Source organism: Aptenodytes forsteri, unplaced genomic scaffold, assembly GCF_000699145.1.
Source record: "Aptenodytes forsteri isolate BGI_AS27 unplaced genomic scaffold, ASM69914v1 Scaffold311, whole genome shotgun sequence".
NCBI classification, from domain to species: Eukaryota; Metazoa; Chordata; class Aves; order Sphenisciformes; family Spheniscidae; genus Aptenodytes; species Aptenodytes forsteri.
The window spans coordinates 264,135-264,700 of NW_008795860.1; positions in this window are offsets into that span (position 1 = coordinate 264,135).

Consider the following 566-nt stretch of genomic DNA (forward strand, 5'->3'; position numbering starts at 1 on the left):
GAGTTCCTTCAAATGGCTTTGGCTGGGAAGAAGGGGAAGGGAGCTAAAAAGAGTTGGTGCAGGGTCTTCCCTGTTAAATATGGAAGCAAGGGACAATACAGAGTTTCACTTGTCTGCTTTAAAAACTAGAGAATTACAGCACATTTCACAAATGCTACTGCTTCCTATGTCCATCCTCCCAGATATTTTCATAGCAAGGAGAGTAGCAGTGCTTGAGGGAGCTGGATTCAGCTTGGATCCACAAAGATGCCTTGGAGAGCAGCTTTGGACTGTATGACATTTATGTGTTTATGGGTAAGGAAGAGGGGGAAGGCCAACAAGGCAGATATCCTGCTGGGAGTCTGTTATAGACCACCCAACCAGGATGAAGGGGCGGATGAAGCGTTCTACAAGCAGCCGGCAGAAGTCTCTCAATCGCTAGCCCTTGTTCTCGTGGGGGACTTCAACTTCCCGGACATCTGCTGGAAATACAACACGGCAGAGAGGAAGCAGTCTAGGAGGTTCCTGGAGTGTGTGGAAGACAACTTCCTGACACAGCTGGTAAGTGAACCTACCAGGGGAGGTGC